Genomic DNA, 17099 nt, shown 5'->3' with positions numbered 1-17099 from the left:
GCATTAATGCCTAGCATTTCAAAGCCTCTGTGTGAGGGATTTGTCATTAAAATGAATAAGATTTGGGCACTCAACCCACCTCCTCCCTACATGAGCAGGAAGAAGCCCAATTTAAAGGTCAGCATCTTAATGGTTTTCACTGCGTATGTACCAGGATAATTCCTCTCCAAACAGAAATCCAGCACCTCCTTGGTGAGCACAGCCACTGTTTGAAGGAGCACAAGAGCATCCAGCTGAGGAAGTACAGGGGTACACACAGGTATTGCTTCTATGTTAAAAGAGGGTGGGAAGAGGCTCCAACTTCCTCTCTTTGCAATACAGCCCAAGATGAGGAAAAGGAACAGCCCTGGAGTTCCTCTGTAGTCACTCATCTCAGCAAAGACCAGATTCACTCCACTCTGTCAAAGGGGATGTTCAAATCCTTGGCACCAATATCGTGGAGGCAGCTCTGAAAAATCTCTGGTGGTGGGTGGATAAAAAGGGCACCAGTGGAGATGAGACAGAAAGAAGAGAGGGAGGAATCTTAGAGGAAAAAGAACCTTCTTAATAGATTTTATTGATTTAACCCAAAGAGAGAACAGTAGGGGGAAATATATGCCATTTAAATGTAAACCAGCAATAAAAATAATCATTAGAGTCATAATCTCAATCTGTTAGCATTTTATGTAGAAAAGATCTTAGTGGGAAATATTTCTGAGTAAACTATTTACATTCACTTAGTTTGAAGGAGCCTCTTAAATATAACTCAATCATTATCATGGACTTTTTGCAGGGGTTGTTATCAGTACTGAGTTCTTGCAAGTGCCTGATGATTTCACACCCCCTGTAGAGCCTGATTTGGAGAAGTTGCTGGGCCCACCTCAGCTGGGATCTCCTGTCCATGTCCCTGTGGATGTTCCTGTTTCCAACATGGAAACACCTGTGGATTTCAGTGGCAGCTAGAAATCATCACTCTCTACCCAAATGGTGATGTGATTTTGTGACTGGCCAAGAAGCATCACTTGCTCAGACCTTGTGAGCTCTAATTGAGGAAAAGTAACTTCAGAGCATGTTTCCAGGCCCTGCATATCCCAGAACACATGAGAACCACTTGACCATCTCTATTAGCTTTCCCTCTTGTAAAGGAGGAGGAAAACGAGGGGTTTTCCCTTTGTGGAGGAGCTGCAGGGCTGGCAGTGAAGATGCTGGGCAGGAAGCCCTTTCCTGGTGCAGGAGGGGAGATTGGATGTGTCCACCTGTATCTCACAAGGAGCTTTTCTGGTCAGAGTCTTGTCCCCAGGATCAGTCCCCGTGGGGAGACAGCTCTGCCCACGTGCAGGTGCTCAGGGAAGGTCACTGTCCCTTGCCATGTGCATCTCAGCCACAAAGAAAGGGATAAATACCCTCTTCTGCCTGGGGACACCTTTTAATCTTCTTGCTAGATTTTCATACACTAGTCCGGACTCCCAGCAGGGCCAGGCATGATCTCATTTAGCATCCCATGCACAGAGGCAGCTGAACAAGGCTGCTGTTTTGTACCATTCACTGGTAGGGGTGGGGATGCTCTCACTGGGGGTTCTCAGCACCCTGCAGCAGCCACACCTTACCCCAGATGGGAGAACATCCCATGGAGGCAGACACCTGGACCAGCATCCCAGTGCTGGGAAGCTCATCAGCCCCTTGCAGAGGTGCTGGTGGCAGGACAGTGGTGGGCAGCAGGTGCCAGAGCAGCAACTCCCCAGGGGCCAGGCAAAAAGCAGGGTTCCACAGCAGCAGCTGCCACTGGCAGAAGCCACTGCAGCTCCTGGAGGGGGTCTGGCCCTGTGTCCACAGCCTGGGGGGCTGGGCTGGCCCCTGATGCCCTGCTCATCACCAGATCTCCAAACTCACAGCGCCCCTCATGCTGTGTGGGTAATTCAGGCTCACAAGGGGGTTATTAAAATCCATTCAAAGCTAATGTCAGCCACTTCGGTGTTAATGTCAATGGCTGAGAGGCACAGCAGGAGTGGGTGGAGAAGGACTTTGATTTCCCCACTCCAATTTGCAAACAGGGTGGGTTTGGGAGGCAGGGATGGGGACTGGAGAGTGGTGGCAGGTGGAGTGTGTGGTGCCACACAGCACACACAGACAGGACTCACACTTTAATCCCAGACACAAACATTTCACTCGTGTGCTGCCTGACAGCCTCTCTCCCTGGCTGGCCATTTCAGGCATGTTATCTGCCAGCATCCCAGCAGGTGAGCCTGCCTGAGCAGTCAGCTCTGCACAGAGGCTGCCAAGGGGCTGTTGGTGCTGCTCCATGTGGGAGCCCATCAGGTATTCCAGGTGGATTGGGCATCACACCCAGGCACTTCCCACCAGCTGCATTTGGAGGTTTAAACCACTTGCCCCAACTTCTGCCCTGACTCGCAGCCCCTCCAACCTGCTGGGGTTGAAAGCAGGGCTGGAGTTTGCTCACGGTGAGTCCAAGCCATCCCCTGGATTTTGATAAAATCCGGGTAATTTCAGGATATGGCCAGCATCATGCAGGCTGAGATAAGAGTAATCGGAGCTCGGGGCCGTAAGCCGATTCCTTGCATATGACAGGAAGGAATTAGCCCCGTCTCTCCGCCCCATGCCTGCAGCGCTCCTACACATGGGCACACACCTGGCAGGGGCTGAGCACCGGGACACGTGTGTCCCCATGCCTGCCAGGGTGACAGGGATCCTGTGCAGGCACAAACCTGCTCCAACCATCATTCCCAGGGCAGGTATTGCCACCCCACCTCCCTGTACTCGCACAGCAGTGCTGGGAGCCCCCAGGTGTCCTTCCCTGGAGCTCCTGCCCTGGTTCTCCCCAGGTTTCAGCATCTGTTTGGGGATTCCTCCACGTTGGCTGAGAAATGCATTGCAGTCTCTTAATAGCTCATGCTGCCTGGAAGCTTTTCCTCGTGTGTAAATACAATGTGTATAACAGTGGCCTCATTTCACTCTATAGGAGTGCATCACACACACTAAAGGTACTGAGGATGGCTTAAATGATCCAAGTTTAACATTTGGATATGTAAGCAGAATATTTCAGTGAGTTTTTAGGTTAGAAGGTGCTGTAAATGGAGCCTGACCTCCTAGACAGTGAATTTTATCCAGGGATTTAAATCAAGTCTGACCATCCTTCTGACAGACAAAAATTAGTTTGGTTCGTAAGCAAGGGGGACAGCTGCTGAAGGCAGACTGGTCACAGGCCACAAGATCAAAGTGTTGAACAACATCTCTGAAGGGCAGCAGGTCCTGCCTGATGATACAGCCACAAACCAGGTTATTTTGCTTTAGCTAGTCTGATTTGTGAAATAAGGGTAACAAGCACTTCTGAGGTCAAAGCCAGTGTTCAAAAGCAATATTTGGTGCTGCTGTTTTCACCTAGAAAACAGCTGCTATTCAAAAATCAACAGTATTAGAGAAAAGTGAAACTCCAGTGGTTGCCAGCAATGGGCCAGATGGGGCAATGAGGTGGTTTAGGGTGGCAGGACAATCAGATGTGGGGCACTAGCAGACCCAAGTCCCATCCTGTGTCCCTGGGGAGAGGGAAGAGTTGTGTCCCCCTGCAGCTGGCACCTCGGGCCACGTGGCAGGTAACCAAGCAGCTGAGAGCAGGAGATGATTTCTTTTGCCAGTTTTCTAATTTATCTAATGAGCAAGAAAATAAATCAAGCTGACAGTCACCCAGGTGGTTTTGAGCCCCAGCTCCTCACAGTCCCCTTGTTCTCCCAGCCCATTTTATAACAGGGTTACAACCCGAGGACACAGCACTCACTCCTGCTATAATCTTTTCTTTACCAACGTCACTTAGCAGATGGAGTCATTTAGATGTGCTCACGTTTAAATGAGTGGCTTGCCCTGAAAGGGACAGAGCTGGGGCTGCTGGCAAGGATTTCGGGATCGTTAGCCTAGAAAATGCTTAGCAGGGGAAGAAGTTGGCAGGCAGATTTCACGGACATGGCACCGCTGTCCTCTGCCAGCAAAATTACAAGGCTCAAATCCTGGAGCTGGATGGGGCCAAACCGTTCACAGCAAACAATTTAATTGATGAATGAAGTGAATTGCCCAGGAGATGGGTTTGAGTCATCTGCTCACTGCATGAAGCTGCTTGGAGAAGGGTTTGCACAGTCAGGTGTCGCCAGGGATGGGCTGGCTGGGGGTCCCCATGGTGGGAACCTTCACCAGGACCCCCTGGGCACCTCCTCCTGTGAGCCTGGCTACCTCCAGGCTTGCCAGTAACTTCACGATTATAAGCCACACCATTTTGATTAAAATTTTGGTCTGAACCCAAAGTGCGGCTTATAATCAGGTGCGGCTTATATATGGACAAAGAACGAAAAGTTGCTGTTTTAGTTTGGAGGACAGGTGTCTGCTGAGAAAGGCAGGAACTTCTCTTTGAAATGGAGAATGTAACTCCCCTCCCTCCAAATTATTATAATTTTGAAATCAAGGGGTTTTCAGGCAAAAATATGGGAATTAGGAACAACAGTTCTTTTCTAGGGAAATTAAAATAGAAATACAGCACTACAAAGAAACAAACTGCAAACCCTGACACAGTCAGAGTACAATCTGACACCCGTCAGGCAGGGTGTTGGCAGCAGTCCTATTCCATGGTGGCTGCATCCTCCTGCAGTGACAGATGTGGCTCAGCTGGAGCAGTGCTCCTGTACAAGGTGCAGTTTCCCTCCGGAGCTCCAGTGGGGATGTGGAGAAATCCGGTTTTCCTCTGGAGTGCAGTGGAGAAAGGGGCTCCCTTAGTGTCCCAAAACCTCTGTTTTTATCTTGGTAAGAAATGTTGGGCTCTTCCCCCTGGCTGGAGCAACTCCCAATGGGATGCAGTAATTTTATCAGTCCCACAGTGGGACTCAATGGCCATGAGCAGAAAATGACTGGCTGGAGGAAGGATGGGTTGTGAAAAGATAAAGAACAATGCCCTGCCTGGTTTCAATGGATGGCCCATTAGCAGGATATCTGCCGTTGAGATAAGGATCACTGCCCCCACCCTCAACAGATGGTGATAGAACAGATACCTTTTATCACACCCTGTATTGTAATGTGCAGTTTATAATCAGGTGTGGCTTATGTATGGACAAAGAATGGAAAGTTGCTGGCACCTGGAAGTGGGGCTTGTACTCAGTGCGGCTTATAATAGTTAAATTACTGTCTAAACCTTCGTGGCTGGGCCAGTGATGGGACCACACAGAAGATCCCAGCACTCAGTGCTGGAAACAGAGCCAGCACAATGCAAGGAAGAACAGCACCAATCTAAACAGCAAAAGCTACTTTTCAGCTCCTGCAAGAAATTCCATAGCAGTCTCAGAGGTCTCTCCTCTCCAGCTCCCTGACCTCCTGCACAAGGCTACCTCCATAAGCTCCTTTCATTTGGTCAAATAAAGTAAATTAGTTCTCCAGCTCTTCCAAGGAGAATAGGCATAAAAATGTACATTGAGATGAATGCTTACAACCCTTGAAAATACCTCTTGCTTGTGAAAAGCCTTCTGAGGAATGAATAGAAGGGACAATGATTACTGAAAATGGAGGAAATATTGTTCATGCTGCCTGGGCAGCATTTGACCCAGCCCTTGCAAAGGCTGTAGAGAAAAAGGAGGAAGAAGGCAGGGAGCTGAGACACTAATGGCAATCATTGCTCTGTTGGGAGCAATATCTCACAGTGTCCATGGAGATCAATCACAAATTATTCAGCCTAATAGTTCTCAAAACAAACTCTTATTCTGCTCCTTTGTGGCAGGCATGAAGCTTTCTCTGCAAGGCCCATTTTACATCTTAGGTAACTCAGTGCTGGATGGTGTAACACTCCATTGTGAAATCCCTGCAGGAGCCTTTGATGCCTGGCATCTTCCAGACGAGATGCAGAGCTTATCAGCTCAAATAACACAACTGTCTTTTATCCTTTGTGTCCCAAGCCTGCTGTTTTGGCACTTATATTTGTAATTCATTGCCTGGCTCTGGGTCTGGATCCATCTGGACGGGCAAACTGACTATCTGTCTGCATTGCTGAGATATTTGTGTCTGCCCCAAGGGACCTGGGCACCTAAGCTCTGCTTATCTTCATTGATGCTTGGGATCCTAATTGGTTAAAAGTCATTTTAAAGGTGGTCTTAAGGGCTGTAGGCTTGTAGATGCTTTCAAGATGACTTCCCCCAGGCCAGGCTGTCCATCTTTCCCTGGGACTGCATCCCTGGTCTGGTCTGGCTTCCAGAGATGCCTGTGCCCCTCCAGCTCTGCTGTCCCTCCCTTCCAGATCAGTGCCAGCCCTCAGACCTGCCTGCCTTTCACCAGCACTACATTTTCTTCAAAAAAGGACAAATGAGACGGAAGAAGAAAAAGGTGAAAACATGATAATAGCTGTGGGAAAAGGCCGCCGCTAAAAATTTGACAATGCTGGAAATAGAGGCTCAGAAAAAAGTTTTTCTCCAAAAAATTATTCTTTTCAGTCTCAACAGCACACTGAAGAGAAGTTAAGGCACACTTTTTAGCACCTTTTGTACTCAAATTCGAAATTCACATGTCTAACCAAGCAATAACAGAAATAATCTTTTTTTTATCCAGCTGCACATTTTGCCACAGAAATTTGTTTCCATTAAGCTATTCCCTTTTGTCCTCTTAGAAAGCATATTTTAAATAATAACAGTGTAAAAAAAAAATTACACACTACCCAAAAAACCCAACCCTGTCAACCGTGCACTTTTATACAAAAGTTATCTCCTTCTTTCAATGGATAGATGAAAACCCTTTTCATAATGTCAAGGTGGAGATGAGAAAGAGGGAGAAAATTTCAAAATGCCCAGTACAGCTAATAATTTGAACAGGGAACATAGGGCAAAATCTGCTCTTAGAAAACTGAGCTACAGCTCCAACATTAACCTGATGTTATTTTTCTGCTTTGTAAAACAGAAGCTGGGATGGAGGCACGTACTACACTTCTCATCTGCAGGGGAGAATTAATGTGCTTTTTCTTCAGTCTCTATATCTCAAAAGAAGAATGTGAATTGAATCTTTAAAAAAATAGAAGTTAAATATGCAGCCATGACAACTTTCACTGCTGCAGCTCAGGGATTCCCCAGGAAGATCAGCACCCAAAGAATCCCACCAGGAATCACCCCATGATCAGCAATGTGAGAAGCACAGCCCTGGCTCCCTGTCCATGTCTGCATCACCCTCTTTCCTACTGGAATGGATTCCCTGAGGCCCCCCTTCACCATCCCCTCCTGGGGAGGATTCCCCAGCACTGCAGCCCTCTCCAGACAGACTTGCTCCATCCCTGCTGTCTCACACCAGCTGCTGCTCTCACTGCAGAGATGCCATGGAGTGCACCCCTCACCTCTGAGCCTGTGTGTCACTGCTGGCTCCAGCACAGTCCTGAAAGTCTCCTAGCTGCTGTCCTCAGGGGCTGGCAGGCACTCTGGACACGGCATTCGGGATCCCACGAGGTGGTCACCAAGCCCAGTATTTAAACTGCAAGGATAAAAGAGAAAGCATAAGAGGGAGTTTCAACAAAGGGGATAAAAGACTGATTGATGGCTTGATTAATACCAAGCCATCCCAGGGACAGAACAGCTGCTTAAGCCATGGATCAAACACAGAGATGCAGGGACCAGAGGTAAAGGGGAAGAAGACCACAGGGAGGTCCAAATGAGAGCAGCTGCTCAACAGAGTCACTAAAAGGGAAAAGAAATCCACTTGCCAGTGGATTTGGGATGCTGAGAAATGCTGGAAGGGGACCTGGTACTGGAGTAAAAAGAATGGGACAAATGCCAGACAAGGATGGAAAAAGATGCAAGGAAGATGGATGGCTCTGGGTATGCCCAGGGCAGATGGTGCAGAACAGCAGTGCAGAGCTCCAGGAGGAGTGAGGAGCCACTGCCACCACCAGCACAGCCACCCAGCATGTTCTGGCTTTAATAAGTTAAATAATCCTTGTTACACCTGAAGATTGGTCCCATAAACGTCCTTTTAAATCTTAAGTGTGATTTTATTGCTCTCAGTGGTCAGTTCCCACATCTTCATTGTTTTTCTATTACTTTTGGATGCCTGTCTGGCCAGGGCTCTCTCTGCTTCCCACTGCTGTCAGTTCCTGCTCACCTGTGATGCCAAACAACCAGTAAGAAGAAGAAGTGACACTGAGTATAACAGTACTCATCTTTGTGATATTCAATGTCATGTTTTATTACCATCTACACAGTAACAATAATAGCAATATTAGTGACAACCATTTTGTTACTCTTCCTGCTAGTAATATTCAGACATGACCTAAGAGGTATTTCAGAAAGACAACACAAATCCAGTGCAAGATCCAGGAGAATGGGGCAGTTAATTAAATGTCAGAGTGATGGACAGAGCTGGGACAAGCCTGGAACAATATCAGAGAGCTGGACAACTTCTGACAAGCACAGGGAGATGGATGGATCTGGGACACGTCCCAGACCTTCCCCCAGCAGACACAGAACCCTCCTACCCACACACATCTTCAAACACAGCATTGCTCCCTCTCTGTCACTGCTTCATTTACTTATGCAGGTGAGGAAATTTGCAGAGGAAAGCTGCTTTCCAAGCCATGTCACTGATCACAGCCTGGTCTAGTGACATTTTTATACCTCCAAATGGTGCAAAGGAAATAAAGAGCCCCATTCAAAATGACAATGTCTTAGAAGTGTGTTTTACCAGCAAATGTATGAACTCACAGCAGGTAGGGGTTTATTTTGCAAAAGAGTTCTTCTCCTTTTTCCAAACTAGGCATTCATAAGAGAGGCAGGTGGTGGCCAGGGAATATGGAGAGAGAATGGCAGCCAGAGGGTGTTCCAAAACTCCAAGAATATTAGAGAACAAAAGGAAGCCTGTGACAGATACTGGGCAATCTGTAAGTCATCAGGAAGAGTGCAGAGCATAATAGACTAATCAATCAGGCAGACAAGGGTGAAGTGTCATGGGGAGGCAATAGGTAGTTGGAGGTCAGTTATGAAATATAATCTCTAAATTGGAAGGAGAAAAGCAGTAGCACAAGAAAAATGACAAGTGTTTGAATGCAGGTAGGTGAATGTTGGATTGGTGATTTCCAGGAGAGTAAATGTTGGATGGGAATATTATGGGGGTAAAGAAAAATAACCTGGTATTTTAGAGACAGGCACATATTCTGTGAAGTGAAAGGCTGAGCTGGTGAGACTTTAAAGTGTTGTTCCATTTCAGAAAATGCTGCTGGAAGACAGACGGTGGGGCTCCCTGGTGCTTGTTCCTCTGGGCTTCCAGACAAAGTTTGTCAGGTTAGAAGCAAAACAAAACAAACAAAAAAAAAAAGAGATGTTTTTTCCTAAGCTTAAGTCCTGCAAATAACAGCTGGGATCTGAAAGCCAAGCCAGACCCTTTCTAGCTGGTGCTTTCTCATCAGCATGCGTAATCTCTAATCTAGTTAGCTGAGATGCAGGGAAGTTGCACACTGCCACGTATGAGAAGATGGGGATTCTGCAGGTGAATTTAATTACTCCTTCCACAGAGAAAGTGGGAGTCAATAAGGCACCACTCACACTCCATTAGCTAACTGGGCTGCACAGGCCCAACAAGAAACCAGGCAGCATCATTTACTGCTCCTTCTAAGCTAAGCAGGAATAGCCCCCTTATACCCAAAGAAAAGCTTGACTTAACATGAAGTAATTTCTACCAACACTTTTCTGACCTTAACTGCTTTTTACAAAGGTGTCACACAGTCCTTCTAAGAGCAGTCAGACCCAAGCAATTAGAGCTGAATGAACAATTCCTAATGAATAATCCTTTGGCAAATTTCGCCTCCTTTTATGCTCACCAAACATTCCCACACAGATTGCAAAGCCCGCACGTTTCTTTGTCAATGGATATAACTTGCTGGTTTTTTTCCACTGAGCAAATAGCAACGTAACAGTTCATTGAAAAATCTACATTCAAGCACAGGCTGGGTGGATGGGTTATGGCAGACACGTGGTGCAGCTCCTCCAGTTCTTCCATTGGGTGAGGGATCAGAGCAGCTCCAAGAAATGCAAATCAGGACTGTTACCTCTCTTGTTTGAAATCCCCTTTTGTCAGATTTGTCAGATCTGCTGGAGCACACTGACTGGGCTGAGCCATGGGTAGGGGCAGTGAGGGAAGGGAGCCAGCTGTGCTCCCTCTGTAAGTGATGGGGAAGGCCAGGTATTGTCAAAGCCATTGGAGAGACAGACACCAAGGACACACTGGAGAACCTGGGGACTTTAAGATGATGACCCTGACTCCCTAAAACCCTTAAAACCACCTGCTGAACTCTCCATGCCCAGTGCAGGCCATGGCTGTGGAGAAAGGGGCACGGAGAGCAGCACAGGAGGTGGAAGCACTGGTGAGGCAGTGGCTGAAGGAGCTGAGAACAACATGAGCTGTAACACCCAGGGGATTGGAGTGTGGGGCAATAAATCAGACTCTCAAAGCAGAGCATATTAGGAGATCAACAGGACAGATATTAGACCAAAGGAGTGAATTCCAGAGAGACAGGAGCAATTTTTTTCCTCCTCATTCTCCCTCGTTGTTAAGGATTTTTTCTTCCCATTTAATACCATCCTCATTGTTTTTAAATGAACAGCAAAGCCAGTGGGTTCCACATGGCATTAGCAATGTGTTTGTGAAAGGGAAAACGACCGGCTCCAAGCAGGATTTGATAAAAGCCTCTCCAAGTTCTGAGTGATTTACAGCTGGAGAAAACAAACACGGACTGATACAAATGCAGAGAGAGGCAGAGCCGGCACTGACACCCAGGTACACTCAATTACCAATTCATCAGCCCAAGTGAACTTGAAGGGCTTTTCAAACTCTACATGGCTCTAAATTAAAGGAAATATTTAGATGGATAACTTTCTGCAGTGGGGGAGAAGAAGACTAATTTGTCTGGCCTTTCATGGGCAAAGGGCCACAGGAGAGGGGTGCAGGTGGCAGCTCCCACTCCCCACATGGAATGCACCAAACATCAGCATGATGGTCACACACTGCTGCAAAGCTGTCAGTTCTCTCTCCTCACTGTGACAGTCCCCAAAGAGACTTCTTTTTTTTCCCCCCATCTCTACTAAAAACTTTGCTTTTACCTGCCCTGGAGGTAATCATGGCAAAGCTGTGAAAATAACCAATTTTTTGGTTCATTGGCTGAACTAAAAAAAAAAAGAGGGAAAAAAATCACTGCATGGTTACCCCAAATTGGAATTGTCTAGGTTTTCCACAGCAAAAAATTATATATAAATATATATATAAAAGATATATATCTATGGTCAAACAATGGTTTAATTTAATCTGAAACTAACTCATGGGGAATGTCATTTTTTCCCTCCACTGCCTGCCCAGAAACCCATTTTTTCATGAGAAGAGATGATTTACAGCTCCATGCTCCAGCAGCACTGACACAGGCACAGTGTTTGATATCTTCCCCTGTTCCATGAAGCTCCTCCATGCAGGGCATGGGGCCCTTCAGTGCTATTCTGATATAAACTGAGGCAGCTGGGGGTAGGAACAGAGGGAGTCCAGCTGCTGAGAGACTGCAGGGAACTCTTTGTAAGTTGTTCATGCAGAAACTGTTTTGATTTCAGCATCTAATTGATATCTTGGGGAACAGTGCATCCTCCCCAGACCCCGCCTGGGTGTGCTCAGTTGAGGGGCCCCACGCTGCCAGCGCTGATGGAGCCCCAGGGCTGTGGGGCTGTCCCTGTTCCCCTGCTCCACATCCTCATCCCACAGCTCTGGAGAGCTGAACCTGCACGAGAGCCCTGGGACAGCTGGAAGGGTGGGTGCTGAGCTGCACTGCTGCTCCAATTTTTGGCAGAGAGGAGAGTTTGGAGAGCTGTGTGCCATGGTGTCTGTTCATCAGCAAGGAGAGCTGTGTCAGCCTCCAGCCTCCCTCAGGAGCAGGGACTGCCTGCATCCCTCTGGAAGCTGCCAGCATCATCCCTCCTCCTGCCAGAAGCACCATCAAGCCCTGAATTTTCCACTGGATATCAGCCCTCCTCTTTGCTCTGGCCCCCTCCAAAGACAGCAGCCATCGCTCACACACGCAGCTCCAAGGCTGCTCTGAACTATTTAAAAGCACAGCAGGTATTTTAATTATTCACGTCAAGCGCGCCTTGCTCGCTAACGACTCTCTGAAGCTGTCAGAGCTGCATGGGGTGGAGCAGAGCCCTGCCAGCAGCTCCCCATGGCCTGGCCTTGGGGCCAAGCCTGGCTCTGCAAAACAACCATGATCCAGGGCTGTCACTGAGGGCAGAGGTGGCACGGGGACATTTGAGTGAGGAGCACCCTGGATTTTCACTGTCTGGTCCACCCAGCCCAGTGTCCAACCTCCTGCCTTGGCACCTTGCATCCTCCAGGCCAGGGGTATCAGCCAAATGCTTTGCTGTTAGTGTGAGCTGCTGTGCCCCACACTGACAGATCAGCTCTTGGTGTGTTTTAAGGGCACTGGAATTACCAAAATGCAAGGAAACAGAGGGGTACTTGTACAGCACAGCTGGGCAGCTTCAGATGAAGGCACTGGAGGGGATGACACACTTCCCTGCTGCCTTGAGCTGCTCCCAGGGTTTGATGCAAGGAGCTGCTTTGGAAAATAAGCCCTTGCCAGCCTGCAGCAATGTCTTTATTTGCTTCTTCCTTCCCAGTACCATCAAAAATATTTGCTGCAATAGCATCACTCTTCTTAGAGACATTAGGAAAAGGTTCTTTACCCAGAGGGTGTGTGGGCACTGGAACAGGCTCCCCAGGGAAGTGGCTGCACCACCAAGCCAACCAGAGCTCAAGAGAAGCTTGGATGGCTCTCAGGTGCCTGGTGTGGTTCTTGGGGTTGGTTGTCTTGTGCAGGGCCAGGAGCTGGACTCAGTGACCCCTCTGGATCCATCCCAACTCAGATATTCTATGATTCCATGACTCTGACCCACATCCCTCCTTGGCAGAACAAGCTCAGCTCTCTGGAGGTGGAATACGTGCAGAAAGGAGGATGGTGCCCCATCCTCACAGCTGGAAGGAAGGTAGCCTGTGTTGGAGGGAGCCAGGTTCACCCCAGGCTCACAGAGGCTTTTCTCAGCTCTAGAGTGCAGGTGAGGGGCAGACACAGGCATCCCACCTGCAGGAGCAGCAGGGCTGTGGGCTCCTTCATTTTTACCCCACTGAGTCTCAGTTAAAGGCAACCTTCCTTTAGGGACCTCAGGATTTCTATCTGAGGTTGATCTGTTTTCTTGGAGGCTCCTCTCAGTTATTTCTCTTACTTCTGGTATTTAAGTGGCTCCTCTTCCCCACCTTACCTCTCCATTACCTCAAGGTAAATTTGGAGGATTTCCAAGAATATTCAGGACCTGCTTTCCCCCACTTCAAGATGAGCCAGAGCCTCATCATGGTAACCCTGAGCTCCAGGCTCTTGTCTAGCAGCAATTCCCTGTGGGCAAAGCCTGAGAGCAGAGATGCCCCACAAGAACACATCCCCTGGTTGAAGAGCCAGGCTCTTCAAGCCTCCTGGACCAGCAGAGCCAGCCCCTCTCTTTTTAACCTGCATGTTTTTCAATGCTACTTTCCACCACATGCCCAATTCGAAGCTCTAATAATGAACAACTGCTTTCTTCCTTTCCTTCTGATTTCATATTCATGAGTCAGGGTTTCCTGGCACTAAACATAAATGCTGAACGGAAATCGCTGCACAGTGACACGTCTGTGTAGCTTCACTGTCCATTTATTTGCCTTTTCAAAGAGCTGCTGTGTTAAGCAAACATCTCTGCCTGGATCCTATCTGGAGGAGTTTGTCTGGTACGGCGTGGTGCCTGCCGGGGTGGGGGAAGCGACTCGCTGCGCTGGTGGCTCACAGCTCTGTTTTTGCTCCAGGGTACTTCTTGTACAATAGTTGGAGCTCGGTGAATATCTCAACCTTTTCTGGAATATTTTGCTTGTGTCTTGGCAGGATGTGTTCAGCTCTGACACAGCGAGGGATGAAGCAGGGAACTCCCTGAGAGAAACACATCCGCTGCTACGGCTTGGACTCCACTGAGGGCTCCTGCAGGCAGCAGTGGGCAGATGTCTTGGCAGGGGAAGCAAAGAGGCACCTGTAACATCACTGGGCAAATTCTTTTTTTCTGGCAACTAGGAAATTCACACACATATGCAAACAACAAAAAACAAACCAAAATAAAACCAGTAAACAAACAAACAAACAAAAAATCCCAAACATTTCAGTCCTCATCCAAACTTCCTGCCATCTTCTAAAAGAGAGAGACAGAAGACATCTTAAGAAAATGAATGTTTTCCTTTAACCATATTGGTCAATATGTCCTCCAAGTATTTTCCTTGAAGACAGCACATCCATGTTGAATTGAACTTTTAAAACAGCAAGAGCAAAAAACAATCTAAAAGCAAAAGTCAAAGGAATTCAATCTTCACGTATTTCAAGATGAGCTGAGATGTTTTTCTCTGCAGTGATGCCAAAGCTCTGTAGTTTCCAAACCTTTTAACCTCTCTAGGATGGAAGCTTTAGGATCACAGATTGGCACCCTGAAGTGCCCTCTCCACCAGCTCGCCCTGCCCATGGAGTAGCACATCTGCCCACCTCTGCCAGGGAACCCTTTGTCCCCTTGGACACATCATCATCATCCTCACCTACCTGCTCTGCAGTCAATGGGAACAGGAACCACTGTCCTGGGAGCAAGGACAGCCACACAGGGCTGGAGCTGGGCTGTGCTGGCCCTGCTCCCTGGTCTCTTCATGGCAACACCAGCTGAAGGTGCCTTTGCTCTCAGGGGTGGGCTGGAAAGGGCAGCAGCCAATGTCCAAGAGCCCTGGATTGCTCTGCCAGCTTTGCTCCTGCACTGGTCACCTCCATGGGGCAAGGTGGGCACTGAGGAACTGCAGTGGTGGACTGGGAACTGTCAGTTCCACTTCTTTGGTTGTCCAGTGCTGGAGGCTTTCCCTCCTCTCAGCTGCCTCCACTGTGGTTTCCTTCTCCAGGGCTCTTTGGATGCTCCTTGGTGCTCTGTTGCCTTCTGCAGTCATCCATTGCCTTTCTCTGCCTGCCTTCACCCAAATACTTTAACAAATGAGTTCATGGGAAGGCAAGAGAAGATGAGAAATGAATTTCAGACCACGAGAAATGAACTCACAAATGAGAAGTGTCTGCAAGCACCATCTGAAGAGCTGTGCTCCTGCTCATGGAGAACATCCTGTGTGGCATGTGTTCAATCACAGTAATCAATGGGGACCACATTTTGAATATTATCTACATGCAACAGACTCCTTGGGAGGAAATTATGCAGCAATATTTAATGGTGGCAATGATTCAGCAAGTAATAGAAAGAAATATTCCTCAAAACATCATCAACTTCTCATGGATAAATCCCAGACGGGACTGAGGGTAAAAAACCCTTTCATTAAAAAGCTATTCAGTTATGGTAAAACTGCCATATGTGGCTCACTGAGATTCTGACTGTCAGTGACTTCATCTTGAAAGCTGCTGTGAAATCAGAAAACTACTTCCCATTTGAGCAGGGGGGTGGAAATGGGTCCTTAGGGACCTGAAAGCACAGCTCGATCTCACGCAGCTGAAGGTGTCTTACAGCTGGATGTCTAGGTTAAGGTAATTGTCTAGACTTCTTTTATCATCAGTGAACAGAGAGACGTGCACCAACCCCCAGAGAGTGATTCATTCTTCCTGTCTTAAACATCTATTTTTGGATGGGATGAATTACACTCTGGAGGTGTTCAACTTTCTCCACCGGCTGTGGAGTCTGGATGATGAACTTGGCCTAGACACTTCACCTTTCTAGTGCTGAAACAGGGAGTGCTCCACCAGAGAAGACAACTCAAGTTGTGCCAATAGTAGTGGTAGGTTGGCCAACACCTCCAGTGAACAGACACAAGAGGAGCAGCTCCCTCAGCAGACAGGAGATGGAGGAGGGGAAATCCTCATAATCACACCCTCCAGTGATCTCAGTATGTAAAAAAGACCTGGGGACATGCTGGTGCCTGATTATCTCATCTAGTTCTTTTATGTCATGCAAAAGGTACAGATTACATCCAATTGCTTTCTAAGTGTGACCTGAAAGTTGTAATTTTGCAGTCCTAGGAGGAAAGCAGGGACTGGTCTCTCAACTGAGTGCAGCCTTCCTAAAACACCAAGCCTTTAACTGAGCTTGGGCTTTCCTGACATTAGCAATTCCAAACTTCTACAAACCCCCAACTTATTTCTGTTGTATACACCTGTATTCTTCTACCCATCTTCCCAGTCTTGAACAGCCATGTCTTGCAATTTAAGGGCTTGGTTGCAACCTTGAGAGCTATTTTGCAGACAGAAGGTTTCATGTCTCTGTTCTGCCATAGTCCAGGGTCAATGTTAATAACCCACACTGCAAAAATAATCCTACTGTGTTGTAGGAGGCTTCTTGCCATAAGTCTTCCATAAATAAATGAGATTATCACCTTCCATGACTTCAATGGGAACCAGTTTTAGTCCTCTCAGAAGACCAAGTTCTTAGTGCCAGCTCAGGTTTTAGATCTTGGAGCCATCTAAGCCACCTCTTAGAGCCATCCTGCCAAAACCTCGCCAGATTCCACTCCTGCTCTATAGCATGGGACAGGTTACTTGTGCAGAACCCAGGACTCAGGATTCAGGAATTCTGCAGGAAAACCAGACATTGCCATTTCAAAGATCAAATAGAAAATCAAATAGGGAATCAATGGCAGGAGGAGTCACCAGAGCAAGGCCAGGCTGCCATCCATACACAGCCTTCCAAAGGAAATGCTTGCAGCTGGTTCTGAGCAGGGCACACAAATTGCAAAAAGTGTGTCAGGACCCTTCTCCAAATCCAACAAATGTGGAGGAAGGGTGGGGATAAAATTAATGAGGTGAAGAGTAGTGAGTGCTAATTCACCAGGAGAGAGATTTGTGCTCTTTCCTGGGGCGGGCTACTGCCAGGAACAGGATGCAGCTGATGACAAAAAGCCCATGGCTGGAAGCCAGAGGGTTCCTTGGGGGCCAGGGAAAAGCCTTGGAGACTTCAGCTCTCTACACCAATTGGCTTACACCTGTCAAAAAAAAAAAATTCCAGTATTTTTTCCTGACTCATCTGGAAAATCAAGATGGA

At 47.6% G+C, this 17099-nt stretch overlaps 1 protein-coding gene across 3 annotated transcripts in view; it reads right to left on the bottom strand.

Moving 5' to 3' along the window:
• Positions 1-17099, bottom strand: part of ELFN1 (extracellular leucine rich repeat and fibronectin type III domain containing 1) — a 102463-nt gene that overhangs the window by 38590 nt on the left and 46774 nt on the right. For all 3 annotated transcript variants that reach the window (XM_033074353.2, XM_033074352.2, XM_033074354.2), the window contains exon 3: positions 7337-7470. The gene's annotated coding sequence lies outside the window, so the exon portion shown is untranslated. The remainder of the gene's footprint in view (positions 1-7336; positions 7471-17099) is intronic.

Source organism: Catharus ustulatus, chromosome 16, assembly GCF_009819885.2.
Source record: "Catharus ustulatus isolate bCatUst1 chromosome 16, bCatUst1.pri.v2, whole genome shotgun sequence".
NCBI lineage: Eukaryota > Metazoa > Chordata > Aves > Passeriformes > Turdidae > Catharus > Catharus ustulatus.
The sequence above is the reverse complement of the archived record's forward strand: the minus strand, read 5'-3'. Positions and strand labels throughout refer to the sequence as shown.